This window comes from Hyperolius riggenbachi, chromosome 4 (genome assembly GCF_040937935.1).
Source record: "Hyperolius riggenbachi isolate aHypRig1 chromosome 4, aHypRig1.pri, whole genome shotgun sequence".
NCBI classification, from domain to species: domain Eukaryota; kingdom Metazoa; phylum Chordata; class Amphibia; order Anura; family Hyperoliidae; genus Hyperolius; species Hyperolius riggenbachi.
Window position 1 is genome coordinate 436,079,902 of NC_090649.1, and position 22,430 is coordinate 436,102,331.

The 22,430-nt window shown below is 41.9% G+C and overlaps 1 protein-coding gene across 16 annotated transcripts in view; it reads left to right on the forward strand.

Annotated features, from left to right (window-relative positions):
- Nucleotides 1-22,430, forward strand: part of PLCB4 (phospholipase C beta 4) — a 459,946-nt gene that overhangs the window by 91,400 nt on the left and 346,116 nt on the right. Inside the window, exon 1 of one of the 16 annotated variants that reach the window (XM_068232512.1) lies at nucleotides 2,346-2,421. The exons of the other annotated variants lie outside the window; for them this stretch is intronic. The gene's annotated coding sequence lies outside the window, so the exon portion shown is untranslated. Of the gene's footprint in view, nucleotides 1-2,345; nucleotides 2,422-22,430 lie in introns of those variants that run through there. 16 annotated transcript variants of the gene reach the window in all.

The window sequence follows — 22,430 nt, forward strand, 5'->3', positions numbered from 1 at the left end:
TATGTTAGCATCTTTGTAACGTCTTTATGTTAGCAACTTTGTAACGTCTTTATGTTAGCATCTTTGTAACGTCTTTATGTTTGCATCTTTGTAACGTCTTTATGTTAGCATCTTTGTAACGTCTTTATGTTAGCATCTTTGTAATGTCTTTATGTTAGTATCTTTGTAACGTCTTTATGTTAGCATCTTTGTAACGTCTTTATGTTAGTATCTTTGTAACGTCTTTATGTTAGCAACTTTGTAACGTCTTTATGTTAGTATCTTTGTAACGTCTTTATGTTAGCATCTTTGTAACGTCTTTATGTTAGTATCTTTGTAACGTCTTTATGTTAGCAACTTTGCATAATTTGTGTTCAGCTTTCAAATTAGTGATGATTGTAACCTGCTAATTACTATTTTACAAAATTTCATATAATTTTTCATAATTATGGTCATACGTAATTACAGTTTGGACGTTCAATTGATTTTGCGTAATCCATTTGTAATTTTGTGAAATTTTGTGTCGGCTTTAGCGGTTAATGATGAGGAGAGCACAAGGAGGACAGAGTTGGACACATGGGAGACAGAGGAGGACACATGGGGGACACCAGGGGGACAGAGGAGGACACAGGGAGACACAAGAGGTACAAGGGAGCATGAGGTACAAGGGGGGCATAATCCACAAGATGCCTCTTCACCATGGATGCACCAGCTTTAGTATATTTTTCCCCTGGTTTTTGTCCTCTAAACCTAGATGCGTCTTATGGTCGGGAGTGTCTTATAGTCTGAAAAATACGGTACTTACCCAGAGGCTTCTTGGGTCCTCCACTGTTGCCTTGCATGAACCCCTGAACATATCAAGAGCTTATTGGATTTGTTCTCATGGCTGCGCTCCCCTTTTTGCACGAGTGCAGCCGTACTGTGCCTGTGCACGTTTAGCTATCCCTGTGCAGAAAGCCAAAGCCACTTGTCCATGAGAAACTCCATGCTACTGTACAGGCGTGGCTGTACTCATGCAGGCGCATTATGGTTGCACTTGCGCAGCAAAGAAAGCGCGTCCACAGACTAAAATAGGGTCCCAGGGAGCCACGGTGGGTGCAAGGAGGACACGGAGCCTCTGGAGGATCCAGAGGTTTTCCTCTTCTAGTTAGTATCTGTTTTTGCTGACTGCTCCCTGTATTGAGAAGTGAAATGAATTAATATTTTTCCACTCTGTAAACTGCAGTGTCTGGATAGTGTACTGGTTAAGGGCTCGGCCTCTGACACAGGAGATCTGGGCTTAGCCAGCACCTATTCATTGAGGAGACCTACTGCCTCTAGAGCGCACCCTAGTGGCTGCAGCTCTGGCACTTTGAGTACCCAAGGGGAAAGCGCAATAGAAATGTTCTGTGTCTTGTCTTGTATACTGTCCTTTAAAATAATTGTTATTGTTACATTCAGTGTTAGAAAATTAATATTTAAAGGGACCCTGGAGTTCCTGTGAGGAAGAGACACAGTAGTAGCAACTGGGAGGGAGAAGTAATTCTGGGTCCTGCAATCACAGAATCCCTGATTACCTGTAAGCAGGGCGCGGACTATAGCAATGCTGCTACAGCTGCGCCAAACTCAAGCTCTACGTGGCACACAGCCCTGCCTCGAGTGCCGTCGGTGGTACATAACATTACGTATGATTGTATGATTTCCTAGCATGTAAGATCCCTAACAAGTTCTCGGGGGACGTCAGGGGACATCTACACACACTTGCGCACGAAACCTTCTCAGACAATTGTCTCAGGTGCATTGTGGTTATATACAGGCTTCTAGCTCCATTCCTTCTAATCACCCAGATCGCTAGTGAGGTTCTGTGCCGCACTGACAGACGAACAGGAAGCTTTGAGAAGTGCAAACTGATGGGGGTTAATCACAAAAGTGACAGGGCTAATTTCATGTGTCTGGAATCAGAGGCGCTGCGCTGTGTATGTGAACATCCCTGCAGGCAGATCTAGGTGAATGCATGTCACATATGCTGGCAGGTTAGGCAGCCGTATGCGCACACGCATTCACTTAAGCACAGATTAGTCACGCCGCGCTCCCCCTGTAATCCCAGGGTAATAGAGATGTCCAGGCCGTCCTCAGTAGTAGTATGAGCAGGGAAGCATAATGAAAGTAACATTGATGAAAGCGTCACGGCCGTGTATAAAGGACTCACTGGTTTGGTTACCTACGAGTTACACCCCTTTGTGTGTGTCCTTAGCTTCTATTTCTGGCAGTTCTGTCTGTTCTCTTCAGCCTTTGCGCTCTGCCCATCATTGCAGCATGACACCTGTGTTTTCACAATCTGCGGCCACAAGCTAAAAATGAACAGATCCTCTTTTGTTCGGAGCCACAAATCCAGAGAGGCGGCTTTGATTGCAAGCTTTTAGGGGCAGAGCTGGCTTTGTGTGGCCGCTGCCTCCATGTAAGGTATGTTTATGTCCGATTAGACTTTGAACTTTCTTTTTATCTGCCCGGTGTTTGCACATTTAGCAGAGCCGTCGTGGGGATGGCCGGGCTGCGACAATGAGTGAGTAAATGATTAAGGAAAGTGTGCGCGGCTATTGCTGGTTTCTTCACTACGGCTAGTTAAGGGCTTGTGGCGCGTTGCACAGTGAGGCCTAACGCGTCCAGCGGAAGTTGTTATGTATTTACAGTGAGTACACGCTTTTTGTAATATAGGAATTAGTGTGTGTGTGTCCTTTTCTCCCTTTGCATCCCAGTTCCTCCACCAGCCTCACCAGGAACGTGTTCATGTTTGTAAGCACATTTGTATGGAAAAAAAACAGGATAAAAGCGGAAACCCTAGCGGTGCCGGGCTCCTGCTCTTTTGTTCTGTTATAGGAATGATTGTACCAGTGTAGAATTATTTAAAGAGACACTGAAGCAAAGTACGGATAATTACTAGAGCGTTAGTAGAAAAGAAAATATTCTCATATTTTTATTTTCAGTTATATAGTGTGTTTTATAACATTGCATCATACTCTAATATTTGCAGTTTACACACTACTCCGCATTTTAATTGTTTTTCCAGAGCAGAAAATACAGTGCCAGGCACTTGAGATAACAAGCTTCAGAAGACAGAGCTCTCTGCGACTTTGAAAGTCATGGAGCTCAATGGCTTTTTTGCATAGATAGCAACTGGAGTTTCTTAACTCTTCCTGTACTGGAAACAATATTAGACTTGTGTCTCTGCTCTTAATGTTGTATTTCTTAGCTGTACTACACATACAAATCATTATATCATAATTAGTTTTTTGCGCTTCAGTGTCAGAGAAAAACCGTGACCAAGAATTGAACTTCATCCCAATCAGTAGCTGATACCCCCTTTCCCATGAGAAATATTTTCCTTTTCACAAACAGATCATCAGGGGGCTCTGTGCGGCTTAGATTGTGGTGAAACCCCTCCCACAGTGTGATGTCAGGACCATGGTGCTGCTATCACACTGTGGGAGCCTTGTTGCCTTGTGGGAAATAACAGCTGTTTCCAGCTGCCAAAAATGCATCATCCTTTTCCACAGACATCACCTGCCAGCAGTAAAAATGTCACCATGAAATAAATGTCAGAATGTAAATCAGGGAGAGGAAAGATGTTACAATGGGCAAACACTGACTAAATCATTTATACATAATTATTGTAAAAATTAAGCCTTTTTTTATTACATTATTTTCACTGGAGTTCCTCTTTAACTTGGAACCTTTAGTCAGTAGTAGCTGGTTTGTGCCCATTGGGCACGGTGAGTTTCAGAGGACAACAGAATCTAGCAGAATGTGTTAGCAACCATGCAATTTTCTCGTCAGATTGACTGATTGAGCAACAGTATAATCCAGTTGCATGCAGTACAAGATATTAGTTCCTACTGCTGAGATAATTAAATTATATATGTAAGTCCATTCACAGAAATGGCACATTGATGATTTCAGTGTAGTTAGGACTAAGGGCCCGTTTCCACTTGTGCGGTGCAAATTCATTGCGGAAAATGGAAAAACAAATTTGCCTGCGGATGGGAATTCGCGTACGTTTTCACGTATTTTTGTAAGTATGCGAATATAACCATGTCAGTGCCTGTGTGCTTTTACATTAATTTTAGGCGAAAACGTACGCAAATTCGCATAGTATGAACGCATGCGAATTTCCTATCAATTACATTGTATGCGAATTCTGATGGCTCTGCTGTGCAGATTTTTCCTGCACAGAAAACAGCACAGGTTTCCTGACAAATGGAAACAGGCCCATTTACTATCATTGGCTATGCGAATCTGCATGCAGAAAACGCACGCAGCTTCGCTAAAGTGGAAACGGGCCAGTAAGGTGGCCATACATCAGGCCACTTGGCGGCCGATCAAATATCCGATTCTATAATTATTATTGAATCAGAATTGTGGGCTGAAATTGGTTGCATGTATTGGTCAGGCATGCTGCAAGATGTAGGGCTGACTTGCTCGATCGCGTGTGCAGTGGTAACGGCCTGCAATATCGGGACAAGCGACAAATGCGACTTTCCCCTGGGGCTCTCCCCTCTATGGTAAAATGTGTTGCCAGAGAAACACAGGAAGACTATTCCGAGTCTGAGCACACCTTGCCCCTGGCGAGAAAAAAGCTGGGCATCTGAGGTAATGGCTTAGCACCCGTGCAGCTGCATCCCGCCCTACTCCACACACCACGCTGCATGGCTGGCCCAGTTCCCTACATCCATCAGCTCTGACTAGCAGCGTCTTGTCATTAACCGCTGAGTTACACGTCTCTTGGTAATGTCTCTGCTTTTAGGCCAATAAGAACATCGTGATCCCATTTTCTCCTCATCAAGGCACAATTAGTTAGTCTCTATACAATAAGAATACAATCATTGAACAGTCTCAAAGGTTTCCAAAAGGGTACAACTTTTATTTCAGTCAAATTTAAATGAGTTTATAATTGTAGAATCCATTAACCTGGGGTGGCCTAAGGCTTGGTGCTTCTCTTGGGTATAAGTCCCCCTGACACAGAAGAGCTAACACCACCACAAAGCTTTATTTCCTGTATATGAACACTCTCATTAACATGAAGGGTATTGAGCTACGTTAGTAGAGTCACTTGAACTGCAATGCCACCTTTCTGGAAAAGCTGGTATTGTAAGAAAAGTGCGTTGAAATTTCATGTTCAAAATATACAAAATGTACTTTAATGTACTCTACTTGCTCCGCCTACACTTAGAAAACATCTACAAAAAGCGTTATCGCTGAGCTACTATGGCCTTTATTCAAGCCATGTTTTCTCCCAAGTTTTCTCAATGGTAATAGTTTTATTCCTTATGAATAAAATGATTTTGAGGCCGATTTACATTATACTGGTGTGGTGATCGGCAGGGAAGCCTGCCAAACCATCACCTCACAAATCATTCTTCATATGACCCTGCGCTGTGGTGTGGCGACATGTCACATGCATAGCCAGCCCCCATTTAGTGACACACTACCGGGTAGGCAGGAAATAATTGGGATTCCCGTCGGCCTGCACATGCGCGACGTACCGTGTTTCGGCGTTTATACCTACTGCGTCGCCCATGCGTTAAGCGTGGTGCTTGCGTTAACACACTACAGCCCTTGGATGCGTTGGATCGGATACACCTCAAGGGACCGCAATGCACTGGTGCACCTCAAGGGACCGCAATAGGTGTGAAAGTCTCCATTGACTCACACCTCATCACAAGACAAGCACCCTGATGAATCAGATCGAGTAATCGAATACATATTGAAAAACTCTTGATTCTTGTTCCATTGATTGAAATAACCCGACGTACTCGATCGATTCATTTAAACAATTCGATCGAATATCGGCTGATACGAATCGATTCTACATAAAAATGACAACTTTTTTGATCCATTTGCTTCATTGATCAGTTATAATAATCGATCAAAGTAAAAAATCGACCAGTGTATGGCCACCTTTAAGTGGATCCGAGATAAACTTTTACTCATTGCATAATTGTGTTCCTTTCAAATAGTTTATAGGGCATTCCTCAAGCCAAATACTTTTTTTGTTTTGTTTTAGTACTCGAATTCCCTATAAACTAAACAAGCCACGCCCACAGCTCCTTTTGTGTCGTGGCACTGTAGCAAGGGCTTATGGGAACTCAGTCTGGGCAGGAGGAGGAGGAGGTTACTAGCCATTGATTTCAGAGGCAGAGGGGAGGAGGAGAGGGGACTGAATTTACACACAGGCAAGCTGATAGCATCTCCAGCCCTCAGCCTGTGACAAACAGAACATGGCTGCCCTCGTATCACAGGAATAAATAATCATACATTTTTTAAGCTGTTTGCAGCTAGATTTGCTGTGTAAACTATCTGAACTTTAGATAAGATTTATAGAGAAGTTACTTGTTATAGTTAGTTTTTCATTGTGGATCTATTTATAGCTGTATTTAGGGACTGTGCTGTTCACAACACTCATAAGTGATGATAATAGACTGCAAAGGTGGCCATACACTTTTAGATTTCCACCCAACGTTCCAAAACGATTGATTCCTTTCTGAAAAGAATAGTTTCAGAAGGAATCAATTCCTACCACACACTGCACATCAATTTCCAATAGATTTCTGCAAAGAATCTATTGAAAATTGGTTGAACCAGAGTTGCACAGTTCGATGCAGTGCAATGCTATGAGCCATCGATCTACAGTACCAATGCTCCTGCCTCGCCCCGATCATCCTACATTTTCTGTCCTGCCTGATCGATTCTTTTGATTGATTTTGCTAAACATCGATCAAAAATCGATCGAACTGACTTTTTATGGAATTGATTCCTAGCAGATTATTACTATTATTATAATTTGGTATTTCTATAGTGCTGATATCTTCCGCAGCGATGTACACAGTATATTAACTGTCCCTCAGAGGGGCTCACAATCTAATCCCTACCACAGTCATATGTCTATGTATGTATCGTGTAGTGTATGTATTGTAGTTTAGGACCAATTTAAGGGAAGCCAATTAACTTATCTGTATGTTTTGGGGACGTGGGAGGAAACTGGAGTGCCCGAAGGAAACCCACACAGACACGGGGAGAACATACAAACTCCTTGCAGATAGTGCCCTGGCTAGGATACGAACGAGGGACTCAGAGCTGCGACAGTGCTAACCACTATACCACCGAATGGGAAAATCGATAAGTGTATGGACACCTGTACACGATGACCTCAACCCTGAGGACACAGTGTGAAGAGGACGGCATACATTTGCAGATAGTGATAAAGGGTAATTATAGTGACAACAGGTCATTCAAGGTAACTGCAGGCAGGAGGTAGGGTACTAGAGTCCTCTGGGGCTATATGTGGGTGACTGTTGCTTGTTCCACTTCAGCCAGTATCTTCCCAATGCTAGATATCAGTTTTGTTTGGAAACTGACCATCTTTATCACTTGCTTACACCCAAGAGGGGAGGGGTCAGTGTTCATGTGGTTGACTGACAGTGATGTGATGTGGATAGTGAGCTATGTTCAGTGATTCTGACGCTGCACAGCAGTACATTTAGCAGTGGGAAAATAACGATGCAAAGAGACGGCTTCAAACTCACGTCTAAATAAAACAAAGCTGTTATGTTCTGCTTATTTTTAGCCACGTTTTCAGAGGCGCACTTATTGCTCTGCATCTCGGGATTATTTTTAAGGTGTTCTCTGATGGATCGCAGAGAAGCCCTCGCAGATTCGCAAACAGCCCCTTTGGATGAGCTTCACACGCTGAATGCTTCATGACATATATTATGGATTAATAGGATCTTGACAAAGTTGCAAAATGTGCCACAGGCTATACGCTTCCTATTGTACTGCTGGCTCTAGACGAGATATCTTCTTTTAGACTGATTATTATGAGCCTTGTATGTAGATCTCACAGTTTCTTGCTCCTGATTGAACAATTCACAGTCACATAACTGTGCTACAAATGCTAAAATGAAGGTATTTAGGTATCTTAACCATTTCAGCCCGCAGGGATTTTTCACCTTATGCATCAGAGCAATTCTCACCTCCCATTCATTCGCTAATAACTTTATCACTACTTATCACAATTTATTGATCTATATCTTGTTTTTTTCCACCACTAATTAGGCTTTCTTTGGGTGGTACATTTTGCTAAGAATTATTTATTTATAAATGCATTTTAACAGGATTAATAAGAAAAAATGGAAAAAATTCATTATTTCTCAGTTTTCGGCCATTATAGCTCTAAAATAATCCACTCTACCATAATTAAAACCTATGTGTTTTATTTGCCCGTTTGTCTCGGTTATTATACCATTTAAATTGTGTCCCTATCACAATGTATGGCGCCAATATTTTATTTGGAAATAAAGGTGCATTGTTTCCGTTTTGCGTCCATCACTATTTACAAGCTTATAATTTAAAAAATGTTTGTAGTATACCCCCTCCAAATGCATATTTAAAAAGTTCAGACCCTCAGGTAACTATGTCTTTTTTTTTTTTTCATTGTAATTTTTTTTTTTCAATAAAAATGTTATTTGGGTAATATTTTGGTGTGGGGTATAAAGGTATAAACAGTTAATTTTAAATGTTGTTATATGTGTAAATTGTAATGTAAAAAATATGTAGATGTAGTTTTACTATTTGGCCACAAGATGGCCACCTTCATTTTTGTTTTCCCTCCTTGTACTTCAAAATTTTTCCGGGCAGAAGAGCTGAAGCCTCTTGTGAGAGCGCTTCGGTTTTTCTGCGGGGGACAGGGATCGGTGATCGGGAACCATGTTCCCGTTCACTGATCGCAGGGCTACCAGGGGACACCACGGGGGCTCGCCCGCGATCGCGCGCAGGTGCACAGTAGAGCAGCCACCCGGACGTGAGCTTCATGTCCGGGCGGCAGAAATGGTTAAAGGGAACCCGAGGTGAGAGGGATATGGAGGTTGACATATTTGTTTCCTTGTAAACAATGCCAGTTGCCCGGCAGCCCTGCTGATCTTCTGGCATAAGTAGGATCTGTTGAGTCAAAATCCTGGAACAAACATATGGCTAATCCAGTAAAACCTAAATCAGAGTACCTGATCTGCATATGCTTGTTCAGGGTCTATGGCTAAAAGTATTAGAGGCAGAGGATCAGCAGGACAGCCAGGCAACTAGTATTGTTTAAAAGGAATTAAATATGGTAGCCTTCATATCCCTCTCACCTCAGGTTCCCTTTAAAGGAGGCCTGTGTCAAACTAAAATTTGTTAAAAGGAAGGCAGTATTTAGGCAGCCCTACCAACCTTAATACAGTGATCATATAAAAAATAATAATAATAGTGATATTAATGGAAGAGGAACAAGAACCCGCATAACCATTCTAGCACTGAGGCAGGCTTCTACTTTATGTGATTAAAAAGGGGTGGGTTAGCATAGCTTTGTGGGTGGAGAGGCCACAACCCTTTTTACCCTCATAACAATATACAGTAGGTGCTGATAAATGGTACAATTTTTTCATCAGATGCAATTTTTCAACACATTTTTCATAATAGAATTGTATAGAAAACAGTGTGTAGCAAAACTCGTTGTAAAACGATTCTTTGGTTTGGATTGGAACAGAAAATGTTATTGATCCAAAAGTAGGTATATGGGAACAATCCATAATTTCTTTCCAATTACTTATGCTCGGAAAAAGTGCATCGAAAGAGCACATCTGATGAAAAAATTGTAACATTGATGGACACCTGTAACAAAAAAAACAAAAACCTCCCCTGGGGGGTACTCACCTCGGGTGGGGGAAGCCTTCGGGTCCTATTGAGGCTTCCCCCGTCCTCCTCGGTCCCACGGCGGCGACGATAACGCTTCCTGAACAGCGGGGATGTAAATATTTACCTTCCCGTCTCCAGCGCAGGCGCAGTAACGGCTCTCTGCTCGGTGATAGGCGGAAATAGCCGATCGCTGTCGGCCCACTCTACTGCGCAGGTGCAAGTCTCCTGCGCCTGCACAGTAGAGCGGACCCGACAGAGATCGGCTATTTTCACCTATCTCTGTGCGGAGAGTCGCAACAGCGCCCCCACTGGAGCCAGGAAAGGAAAATAAATAAGCGCTTATCAGTTCTTGTCAAGCTTGTCGAGGGAGGATTGCTGGACACTTTGGGAGAGTGAGCGCTGGATTTCCTGCAGCTACAGGGGAGGGAGAAGCCTCATTGGGACCCTGAGGCTTCCCCCTCCCGAGGCGAGTACCCCCCAGGGGAACTTTTTTTTTTTGTTACAGGTTCTCTTTAAGCTAACCTCCTTAAGCTAAGTGCTTCTGACTGCAGTGTGACCAGAATTATTACAGATGTATAAGTAAGCATTTATCTCCCCTGTACAGCGGTTTCGCTTTTCATTCATTGCTGCTATTCCACATTTTAGATAGTGTGTGCTTCTCTAAAGAGGAACTGTAACCAAGGTTTGAACTTCATCCCAATCAGTAGCTGATACCCCCTTTCCTACAAGAAATCTTTACCTTTTCTCAAATAGATCATCAGGGGGGCTCTGTGTGGCTGCTATTGTGGTGAAACCCCTCCCACAGTGTGATGTCAGGACCTAGGTTTTGACATCACACTGTGGGAGCCTTGTTGTATTGTTGAAAATAACAGCTGTTTCTAACTGCCAAGCAACCAGTATCTCCCTCTGTACACATATATCTATAAAAAAGTAACCTTTTAGCCTATCACATTGTTGGGGGTGTGGTTTTAGATAATGGCAGTTGGAACTGTCTTTTTTTTTATATCTGCCAGTAGTAAAGATGATGACGTGCAGGCTGATTGTGAAACAAACAATATGAACAATTTACACAGCGAATATCAATCCATTACTTGATATGTTCTGGTTTTTAACTTCTCACTTAGCAATGCATTGATTTATTTCTTTCCCCTTTTCAATAATGTCCATCTTGAAGTCTCACCATTGATAATGAGTATTTATTGGAATTTATTTATTGACTTGGATTATTTATTATTACTTACTGATTGTTATATTGTATTCAGGGCCTGGCAGTTTTTAACACACTAGATTCGGGGGACGTTTTATTCACGTTTAAAATTTTTATCTTTGTTGGATATATCCTAAAAGGACATCGGAGGTGAAAATAAACTGATGAGAAATACAATTGTATCTATCCTCCTTCTCCTAAAAATGACTTGTTTTAGATATCCTACAGTTTTTGTTTATATTTAAATCTACTTTTTTACGTTTTTACTGTTTCATTGTCTCTGCTCAGTGACACCTTCATTGAAGTGTGCCAGAGTCAAAATCTTTGGCTATGACTCTTTTTATCTTTTTCCTGCTCTCAGAAGACATTTACTACCAGAAAAGACTATTATGGCTGTAATTCCTTATCAGTGAGGGTTAGGCCACATACACACATCAGACTATAGTCTTTGGAAAATGAAAGATCACAGACCAATCTTACCTCCCTTCATGTAGTATGAGAGCCATACTCTACACAGTCTTTTCTGTGGAGCTGAACTCCTCATCAGACAGAAATCTTTGCAAGATGCTGCACACACAGAGGCTGTACAGACACAAAAGATCAGTATCTGCAAAAGATCTGTTCCTGCCAAAAATCCATTCCTGCAAATTGCAATGATAGTCTATGAGATCTGCAGATCATCATACACACATGATTTAACTGACATTCATCTGCAGATCAAGCAGTCATCTGCAGATCTGAAAATCCATCCTGGTGGATCTGATCTGCAGATGAATGATAGTTAAATCATGTGTGTATGATGATCTGCAGATCTCATAGACTATCATTGCAATTTGCAGGAATGGATTTTTGGCAGGAACAGATCTTTTGCAGATACTGATCTTTTGTGTCTGTACAGCATCTGTGTGTGCAGCATCTTGCAAAGATTTCTGTCTGATGTGGAGTTCAGCTCCATAGAAAAGACTGTGTAGAGTATGGCTCTCATACTACATGAAGGGTGGTAAGATTGGTCTGTGATCTTTCATTTTCCAAAGACTATAGTCTGATGTGTGTATGAGCCTTTAGACTTTAAACTGTTAATTGCATACCTGATGTTTAACTCTTTCAGGCAAAAAAAGAAAAAAACGAAACACAGCATAATTATTTGTGTGATTGGCACTGTACATCTATCTCATGTTGTTGTTTTGTTAATTGGATAGCTTTGTGTTGTTCTTTGTAGATACAGTTGTTCAATTAATCCGTTTATTTTCACTTCAGGCTTGCTCCAGGCTGGCTTTTCTTACGGGGAAGTTTTGTGCTATAAAACTTTTCACGCAGCGTGCTGTAACGGATGATTGATGTTGTGGTGCGCAAATCGATTTGGAAGGTTTTGTTCCACTTTAGAAATCTTTGTAAAAATAAACCCTACATTTGGTTGAGGTCAGATGCACGCTTTTCAATGTCAGTCCTGGCAACTAAGCTAAATACAACTGAAGAGTTTGGATGCCCATTAACCGACGTGTTTCCTGGCCCGGTGACAGTGTAATTCTAGAGTGTATTACATGATAAGCATGGGGCGCTGGGATGCTGCTTCCAGCGACTTTTACAAACAAAACAATTCACTAAAAGACTCGCCTAAAACACAATGCTGCAGATCTGAAAAAGAAAGTATAAATAAGAACTATGATCATCCGTTAGAGAGATGAGACTCTGAAAGTGTATGTGTGACATTGTATTTTCCAAAGATGTTTTATAGCCATTTCACCTTCGTTGCTCTCCTTTATGAAGCATTTATTCATTGCGAGTGAGTTGCCAAAGACCTAAATCTGTATAATCTGTTCATGTAACATAATCTGATCAGAGCAAATATGGAGAAGATATTTATCAAGATGATTGCAGATCTGACCCAATAACAGCACACTGGAGACAGCAGGGCCTGGCATGACCTTGTGGCAGAATGTAAACTATCTCAAGGTTAGAGCATGGCCTGCTTTTACAGAGATTATGGCTGATGTTTACGTCCGGAGCGCTTGCCAAGCATTCGTGCCGAGGCTGTAGTCGGGCAGAGGACACAACTGATATAGGAATGAATCCTGCATCAGGCATTTACCCTGCAGAGGTTACCCACTTAAGATTCCCTGATGTGAGTCTCACGTCCTAATTAGCTACCCTATAGATTCCTGGACGTGAGACTTACATTCAACACTAAATGCCACCGCTGCGTTCGCGCATGTGCTCATGCATGCTCCTGCACCCATTCAGTAGTCAACGATTGATTGCTGCCATAGCAATCATTCATGAAGAGCTTTGAAAAAAATGAAAAAGGTTTTATTTTTGAAATTTAAAGTGACAGTGTCGCATTAAAAATATATATTTTTTTCTTTTTTGTGTAGTGTTAACCCATACTGGGCTAATTAAGATTCATGGACACCTGTAATGGCTGCCGGCCATAGCGTCCGCTAGGGCGACAGCTCGGTGACCCAACACTGCGTAGATGCATGGTGTTACCTAGCAAAGCATCTGTACAGCACTGCGGTCCCAAACTGTGTGGACTAATAATCACATGCAATCGCTAAAGACACACAGGCTGGTGATAATGGTACACTACATGCCTGACTAGTGATGTAGCGTACCAGCTGTTTTTAAAAAGTTTTTTTTTTTAAGTGTTTTAAGTTTTGGAATTTTAAAATAATCTGATGTCCTCATAAAATCTAAATGAGGTCTCAGCATTTCTTTAATTGTAACACTTTGAACTGGCATGTTGGGGATATTGTCCTCTTCTGATGATTGTGTATTGATGTTACTCAATACTCAACATTTCTGTATGCAAAGACCTTGAAATGTGTAACCCAGTCCACAGTGTTTAGTTCACTGCGGAGTCATCACTTAACATTGGGGCCAGTAGGATGGCATTTGTGGTTAGTCTGCGTGCCGTTCATTACCGGTATTGGAAATCCACTTATTGCTTCCTTCCCATCTGTTTTCTGGCACATTTAGGTGTCTGAATTATTAATGAGCATCTTACAGTCAACAAACCAATTATGATTCCAAACATCCCATTATTTCCCAAAAGCCAGCCCTGTGATGTCCGGTGACCACAGACTCTTATACGTCCTGCATGATACTCCGGTGTACAACTTTTCAGATTAATAATTACAAGTGGTTTTATTGGTATGCTGATTTATACCCTTGGGAAGTTTATTATTATAATTTATATTGTTATTGTAAAATGTCTCAAGGTGTGTGGATTTGTGCACTTTCTTTTGTGTTTTAAGTAGAACTCCGAGCAAAACTATAGCTACACCTTTCAAGTATGGATGTGATGTCTTTTATGAAAGTACCAGTGTTCATCTATAATTGCTTTGGCTGTGTGTATCTGATTGCAAAATGCTGGGCTTACATTATGTCTAAAGGCTCGTTCACACGTCCAAACCATCTGCCCAACTATCATCTAAACTTGGTCTGTTGGAAGACAGTTGGGCATGTGTACAGCTGGCAAACAACAAGATGTCCAACTGATAACAGGCTGTTTGCCAGATCCAACCGGCGGATCCACCTGCACAACTATCTTGCAGGTTGGCCACGTTTGTACAAGTCTTTTGAACAACTTTATTGTTTTTGAATGCAGACACGTTGGGCAGTTTGATGTTTAGCTTGCGCACATAGTATTTACGTGAGTTGGTTGTTTAATTGGTTGGCGTGTGCTTACATACTTGTCATGTAAACAACTTGTTGTGTGGTTGGTCATGTTGTGTGGTTGGTTGTGCATTACGTTGGACGTGTGTATGAGCCTTTAATGTGCCCGTCAATGATGCAATCTTACCAAATCTATGTAGGAGAAAGTTAAACTGAGTGAATAGACTTTGAATGTGTACAAGGTAATCTCTCACATTGTATTGAAGTGGTCAGATCAAGATTGTATCATGAATGGGCACCTATCATTTTCCTGGCTATATTCTGTCATAAGTTGAGATTTTGGAATTGGTAAGAGGTACTACTGACTCCCTGTACTATTTCAAAACCTTTTTGAGGTAGGCAAAGAACCTGAATCTTGCCATGTGTCACCTGTCTGGGTTGTATCTCCACATGTATGGGGGTAGTTTTCCCCAGCATGAGTTAGAGATGAGCCCCTGAATCTTAATTCTAACCTTTATATACCGCTTTTCTCCCGACTGACTCAAAGCCGTTTAGAGCTGTAGCCACTAAGGGCGCGCACAGAAGGCCACCCTGCAGTGCTAGGGGAGTCTTGCTCTAGGTACTGGCTTAGGGTGCATACAAACATCCAATTTTGATTGGCCAATCACTGACCAATTTTACCACCTGTATGTATTATGAGAGCCAACAGAATTTGAATACTATGAACAGCTTGTAAATGGTAAAAATGGATGTGTCCAATTTTACCTGGTCTCCTTTGTTAGAGTCGGTGTCCTTACACTAGCCAGCCACTGTTAAAGAGGAGCTGTCAGCCATACTATCTCAGAAAAACACCCCACATATATAAGTAGATAAATACTTGCTCTACTTATATAACATATGTATTGCACTGCCCACATTTTGATTTTAGTGATTTTTCTACAGTAAAAAAAGAGAAAATCCTTCTTAGCATTTCCCATGTTAACTGTGGCTATTTTTAAGCCAATCCTGATGTCATTTCCTCCCTTAATCTCCTCTGCCTGATTTTCCCGCCCTTTAATATAGAAAGTGCATTATCTCAGCATGAGAAATATTGGCCAATCAGAGAGGAACAGAGGTGTGGGAGGGGAAAACAGGAGGGAAAGAGGCTTCAGCCAATCAGGCTGCATTAGTCAAGTCTAGAGGGGAAGTAGAGAAGCAAAAAAGGACAACCCAGCCTGCCTTGCAACTTCCTTTTTGTGTACCAAATTTTGTGTGTACCAAATAAGAGTCAGGTAAACTGGGGAATGATCATTTATCAACAAGAAAAGTAATAGTGATTTTAACTTTTGCATTGCCTGGTTAGCATCCTTATAACTTTTTTACCAGGTAAAAATAAAGAATTGATTTATGATTTGATGCCCAATAGTTACACTTTAAGGACCACGTTGGGTGCTATAGTTCAGGCAGCAGATCCCATGCTGACAGGATCAGTCTGCATGGGGGAACAAGGGCTTAAGGATGGAGGGGAGGGGATCAGGGGTAAACTGACTTTTTTTTTCTCAAGTGTTAAATTTACAATTACAGAAAACGAATAAATAGCAGGTTACACAGCAGATGATAAATGAAGCACGGAGCTGAAGAAGACTCTGCAAAGGCAAAAGGAATTGCCCATCAGAGAAATAAGCATTCACAAGAGCATCATACCAGCATTATAAGCAATACGTTTGTAACTTAATTTATTATATATTCTTGCGTATAAGATTACTTTTTAACCTTTGAAAATGTTCTGAAAAGTCAAGGGTCGTCTTATACGCCGGGTGTCATTGATGTCGGGTGATACGCCGTATCCTGTTACCGCCTCTCAGATCTCGCTGCTGAGGACTGTAGTGAAGTGGCGCAGGTGCACATGTGCGAGATCTGAGAGGCAGAGAAAGAGGTAAATAGGATACAAGGGTGGGCAAAAAGGGTGAAGATCTATTCTTCCATACCACTCTGACCAATCCACTCAGGGAGAGGGAGAGTTGACCAATCCAACCAGTCAATCGCCTGTATACTGCTATATACTGGGTACCACATACTGTACAGCACCAGTATCTGTTCATACATAGCACCGGTATATGATTTTTTTTTTATTTTTTTATTTGGTGTGCGTTGGAAGAGGCAGTTTTATATGGCGAGTATATCCCAAACTCTATGTTTTAACTGGAAAAGTTGGGGGGTCGTCTTATACGCATAGTAGTCTTATACACCGGAATATACGGTACCTGGAAAAGTGTGCTCAATGCTGATACTCACTGGAATTGCATCTGGCCCTAAAGTGGACCTAAACTCTTGCACAGGACAGAATGAAACCATAGAGAAATGCACCCTGTATGTCTGGCAGGATAGTGTACTGGTTGAGGGCACCGCCTTTGACATGGTACACTAGAGCAGGGGTCTCCAACCTTTTTAAGCCCGGGGCCCACTATATCCTTCCTTATATTCCTCCAGCCGCAGCTCTCCTCTTCGCAGCATGTCGTATTACAGCAGCGCTTCCTGCGCGGCTGCTGTAAGGAGGGAAGGAGGTGGGGTAGCGTCTTTCTGTAGCGGCGATACGCATCACCGTTACTATGGGAACCGCTGTCCCGGCTCCCTTGGCTCCTTATAGCAGCCGTGCAGGAAGTGCTGCTGTAATACGACATGCTGCGAAGAGGAGAGCCGCGGCTGGAGGAATATAAGGAAGGAAGCAGCCGCCCGCTATAAGGTAACAGGAGCGGCGGCCGCGGGGGGAGAGGAAGAAGCCGCGGCCCCCCAGAAATCTGCCCAAGGACCCCCAGGGGGCCGCGGCCCCCAGGTTGGGGACCCATGCACTAGAGTTTAAATCCTGGCTATGGTCAGTACCAATTCATTAAGAAGTTCAAGGCCAAGGGCTGCATAACTCTGCTTTTTCTAGTGTGCATTTTTTGAAACCCACAACTCGCTGCATATTTCTGTGAAACTCACATAATGACGCATATAATGTATTTCAGTGGAGATGCAGATAAAGTGCATTTTACCGCATTTTGGCATGCGTTTTTGATGCAGTTTTCATAAAAGAAATATACTGTATTCTTCTCTATGGAAAAAGAGAAGATATTAAAAATCTGCAAACCTATTAAAAATGCAATCGCAAAAGCATACAAAACACACAGAAAAATGCAGAAACGCACAGTGCAGAAAAATCATGGTTTTCAGCACAGCCAAGTGTGCTCCCAGCTTGAGGAGGGCCACTCATCAAATGAATAGCAACCCAAACCGCTATTCAGAACAAAACATGCAGTTGGGTGTTTCCTCAACAGGCTGCAACAGAGGCAAATGGTTTATGTGAACTGGCACTCAGAAAATGACAGTGCTGGATTTGTCCGTTTTAAGTCCGCTGCCCGATCCGTCACAGTGCAGGGCAGCAGACTTACCGTGAACCCAGCTGTAGTCTGCGAAGGAAATGGGTTTTCTGTTCAGAGTGTGCCGTTTCACTACGTTCTCTGTGTTGCTTAGCATGCCGCCTTGAAAACAGGATTAAAACTATTATTTTGTAAACCGCTGTTGGCACAGTGAATGGAAATGTGTGGCGGTTCAAGCTGTGACATGCCTGTGGTTCATTTTGTTATAGTCTGGAGGCAAAGAACAAACAACAATAAAAACACGCACACAAAAAAAGAAACACAATGTTTATTTCTCACAGCTCTGCGCAGAGCTATTGTGTGACTGGTATGTGACAGTCCAGCCACACAGTTATGTCAACCAGTCAGCTGGATTTTTTTCATCCTTTTAACAGCACATAAATCAAGTGATAACAGGAGCAGCCTGGAATTTTAAATGAGATTGCCTTGTATTTACAGATGCATCTACCCTTTCCTTAATGATTTATAAAATATGATGTATTCTGAACATGCAAAGATTTACCATTTAAATGCTATCACATTTGAAAGGGAAAATTATATTTGCACGAGTCACCTTAGCCCGTTTAAAAACGGGTAGGTCTGTCATTACTTTACCGCGCACGACGCCAGCCGCACGCGCCCCCGTGACGCTCGCCGCGCGTGCCCCCACGCGCACGCATGCCCGCACCTTCTGGTCCCGTCCTCCGGCTCTCGGCACCATCGGCAGTGTCTCTGTGTCTTATCCCTGCACATGCGCAGTGCTAAAAAGCACTGACACAGGGACAAAAACGGACACAGACACACTTGCCAATTATATATAGAGATTTGAGTTACACATAGAGGCCTTGTCCACAAATATTTGTCCCCCCTCCACCCAAAACTGGGGAAGCGGCCCCTCCCATACTCACCTAAAGAAGTTCTCAATCATTTTGTTACCCTCCTCTTCTAAACTGACTATGTTGTTACATCTTTCCCATCAAATCCCTTACTTCTGTCTGAGAAGAAATAGTGTTAGGAGAATTAGGATCCGTAGTGTTTAAAGCAGCAGAGACAGCCATACTATCCCAGAAAAAAACCCATAATCATGAAAAGAAAAATACTTGTTCTACTTACTTATTGCATATGTAATACATACTGTGTGTATTGTACTGTCCACGTTTTGATTTCAGCAACTTCTGCAGAGGCGGGAGCTGTAATTCCCTTCGCAGCCTTGGGTCACACTGAACTGCCCACAGCCAATCAGTGAGGAGCAGCAATGTGGGAGGAGAGATAACAAGCTTCCCTCTCCTCTGCAATGTATCAAATAGAGCCAGGCTGACTGAGAGATGATTTATTACGTTAGAAACATTTAGAATTATTGGAATGCCTGTAATGCAGGGTCAGGTTGTAGACTATATAATAAACACAGCAGTGGGTAAATGGAATTATATTTTATGGCTGAAAATCTTGCTTTAAAGTGAACCTCCGGACTAAAAATCGACTCAGCAGCACTAAAAAAGGCCTGGTGTTTCTTTTTACAGTTTCACAGCATCAGAACTTTGTTTCTCTTATCCAAGCCTCATTTTTAGCTGCACAGAAGAAAACTGCCCGGGCTTTTATTCCCCTGTTGCTGTGCAAAGCATGATATGATTTCTGATATTGTTGCTCTCGTTCTGCTGTTTTTTTTTTTTTTTTACATTTTTAATTTGACATTTGAAGCCTAGCGTGTGCAGCTGGGAGGGGTTATCAGGACACAGGACAGTTGGAACTGTGTCTCCTGCTCCTTGTCACCTCCTTTCAACCAAAAAGATGGCTGCCCCCATGACAAAGATGGCAGCCCCCATGAATAACAAACATTTGCCTGTTCTTTTAAAACAGGGTGGGTAAAAAATTATATTACCTATCTATTCTAATTAACATAACTAATGCAACTTAATGACAGTATGTTTGTTTAGGCTGAAGTTCCCCTTTAAGTTAGCAGAACTAGGTTTAGAATAAGAATCTGAAGAATTAGCATTAGGGTAAGAGTATTACAGTAGAGTTAGGAGATGCATATAAGTCAATTATTGATGCTTCCCTAATGGGATGGGTCATTTAAAAATTGAAAATTCAAAAAAAGGTGTAAACAACCACAAATTAATTGTTCCCATTTTTTAAACACATTTTTAGCAAAATTTCAGGCAAAGCAAAATCAGCCAGATTTGCTTATTCATATTGGTCTATTTACCTTGAATACTTTCCAAGTCACTGGACCAGAATGGGTATGAAGATCAAGTGTTCCTATTGAAGTGCTATGCTGATGAGACCCTACTCCAAAAATAAACGTGTGCTTAGCCGTGCTTCAGGAATGGATGGATGACGACTGTATAAAACTAAATGCTGCCAAAACTGAGGTTCTTGTCATTGGAGGTCAGCACCAGTCTCATTCAGAACCACTGAGGGTGAGGAGTTCAGACCTTAATAGCGCTTACTTTGTGCACAGCTTTGGTGTACTGATTGATGTGGAATCAAATTTCAGATGTTGTGAAATATTTCTTTTTTCACAGCAAAAAATTTAAGCACCTCCAGCCCTAGTTCATGCCTTCATCACATCAAGGCTGGACTATGCAAAACACTCTATAATACAGGTCTTCCAAATAAAGACCTGCACCACATGCAATTAGTACAGAAAGCCACCGCAAGGCTTTTAACAAGCTCCTAACACAGATTATTTGCTCACTCCACTAGCTACCCATAGAGGATCCTCTTTAAAGCGATATTGTCACCATAAAAGTCAAATTTCAACAGCAACTGGTCTAAAGCTGGCCACTAACAGTCCAATTTCTAGCGAAAAATCATTAGAGAGATCAGAAATTCTGATCGGACGAAAAATCGTTCACTACACCATCAACTAACCAATCATTGCTTCCTATCTATCACGACCACCAAGAAAATCCAAATTTTCGTTCTCCGAAAATTCATTCGGGCGACATTTTTTTCACTCGTTCATAATCGATTGTGTCCACCAATGGAGATTATTTACAACCAATCCGATCAGAATTTCTGATCGCTCGAACGATTTTTCGCTAGAAATTGGACCGTTAGTGGCCAGCTTAAGTGATGAAGATGCTAATCCTGCATTCAAAACTTGCAAAACTTTTTCTGCTGTTATGGCTTAGAGTTATCACATACTTTAGGAGCACTAACAAACAGTTGAATGCTGGGGGTTCTTTTTATCTATAATATATTCCTCCTCTTCCATGTAATTCCCTGCCTAGCTGCTTATCAGAAACACCCTCTGAGCACTTGTGTTTACAAGCAAGGCTGAGGTGACTCAGGCTAAGTTCACAGTGGGACGTTAAAGTCGCGGGTTAAAACAGCATTTAAAGCAGAATAACTCACTGCAATGAAAAATCAATGCCCTGTCCACAGTGCACACGTTGCATTGGTGTCTAACGCTGCACGTTAAGTAAAAGTACTGCATGCAGTGCGTTACACACGTTATTAGCTGTGTTGGACTGTTTGCACATGCTCAGTAATGACTTGGAAGCATACTTTTCATTGCCTGTATTTTTTACTGTATCTGCTGTATGCGACGGTAACGCTGCGTTGCCACTTTTTGGGCGCATTGCGTTGTAAGCTTGCGGTGCGACTTTAACGTGGCATCAAAACGCAACGTCCCACTGTGAATCTAGCCTTAGTGATTGGATGTGTAAACACAAAAAGACAGTGACGTTGTTAGTATACACCTCAGTGGGAGTGTCTGAAGACTCTGGGAGGAGGGCAGCTAATGAATACACAATGAGCAAGAGAAGGGAGGGGGGAAAACAAGAGTCAGGGAGGATATGATGTCAGCATTAGCTTGGCAAAATGGCCAATGCCTAGAATAAGATTTTCTGCTTTTCCTTTGTAAAATTCACAGGAATATTTACGTTGATAGCACAATACATCTGTTATGTAAGTAAAAGTAGTATTTATCTACTTATATATGTGTTTTTTATTTCTATGTTAGCATGGGTGTCGCTTGTTCTTTAAGATTGGCATACTAACATGCAAATCTCTACACAATGGCCCTGTATCCCTGAAGGATGTGTTGCAACTACATCACCCCTCCCACAACCACAGATCAACACAATCTTATACCTTGGTCACCCCCAGTGTTTACCTCAAAATCATTCGAGCCAGAATTTTCTGTCATACTTCCTCTACCTTTTGGAATGCCTTGTCAAACCCAATGAGGGCATCTCCATCCCTGGAGGCATTTAAAGAGAAACTGCTGAAATCTATTAAAAATCTATGTGCAGTATGTAGAGACTCAATCAGATAGCTCTCTATCTTATCAGATTATGATCTGAGAGAGATCTATTTCATCAGATTATGATCTGAGAGTGATATATCTTTTGGCCACATTGACCAATGTATGGCCAGCTTTATTCTGGCTTTACGAGCTGCCACCAATCAAATTATTTTTTGTTTCTGTTAAAATACTAGAGCTGTCCGCCACCTACTGGATATATTTAGTATATGAAAGATTCATATGCAGTGTTTTTTTTTTAATGACTTAACCTCCCTGGCGGTAACCCCGGCTAGCT